We start from the raw sequence: 1,125 nt of genomic DNA on the forward strand, positions 1-1,125 counted from the left end.
TTCTGCATATAGGTTGAAAGAAAAACCTAGGAAAAAAATCTTAAGAAACTGTTAGAATTATCTAGCCACACTTTCTGTTTGAAAGGATTATATGGTTATGCATTATATGATGATAATCTGGAACAAGGGATGCATTGCAGGGTGGGCTAGGGATGGGGGAGGTAAGAGAGGAGAAAATATGCAACAATAAATCAAAAGAAAAGAAAAGAAACTTTAAGCATAAGTAACCCCAAAGGTACTTCCTCAAATTTTTCTGTGTCAGTAATTTCTTTTTTGGAACTGTGATTCTGTTTATTTCCTCCATCTTCTTTTGATGTTTTCTGGGTCATTCAATATATTGCCCATAGAATCTAGCAATAATGTGACTTGAGGCTTAAATTTGGTTTCCAGTTCTCTCAGCTTGAGATATAAAAGGCAAGTTCTTCCCTTTTTATTCTCCAATTTCAGCTCTCTACACATTTCATTGTAATACTTTGCTTTGTCTTCTCAAGCTGCCCTTTGAAATTGTCTGCTCAGCTCTTTTACTTCAGCATGCTTTTGTTTGGGCTTCTCAATGCTTTATGAGTCATAATCAACTCATATAGGACCTAACAACAACTCTAAATGTATAAAAAACTCTGTAACATAAAAAGCCAAAAACAGCAGCAGTGGTAAATAGTAAAAAGTACCAAAAAGTAGAGAGCTTTGTATCAAGACCAAGTTACCCTCCCCTAGAAAATAAAGCTATGGACATTCTTAAAATTGTGTCATAAACATCTGCACAGCTTCCCTATTTGTCGTGGTATGTTGTTGATGTTGTTGTTACGTGCTGTCAAGTTGACTACAACTTACAGGAGACCTATACAAAATAGCTCTAAATCTTGGTATATGTTGAGCTAATCTCACTATCTCTGACACATCCACCCTATTACACCAGTTACTGTTTCATTCCATCTGATGCAGGATCTTCCTCTCCTGCACTGTCCCTCTACCCTTCCAAGCATGATGATCTTCTCAAAGTATTGATCCCTTTTGGCAACAAACCCAGCTTATGTAAGACAGAGCTTTACAATCTTTGTCTCCAAGGAGAAACTTGGTTTCAACCTCTCCAAGATAGACTTTTTTGTTTTCTTGGCAGTCCATGGT

This window comes from Elephantulus edwardii, unplaced genomic scaffold, assembly GCF_000299155.1.
Source record: "Elephantulus edwardii isolate Elephantulus edwardi_28Jun2011 unplaced genomic scaffold, EleEdw1.0 scaffold00431, whole genome shotgun sequence".
Classification (NCBI taxonomy): Eukaryota; Metazoa; Chordata; class Mammalia; order Macroscelidea; family Macroscelididae; genus Elephantulus; species Elephantulus edwardii.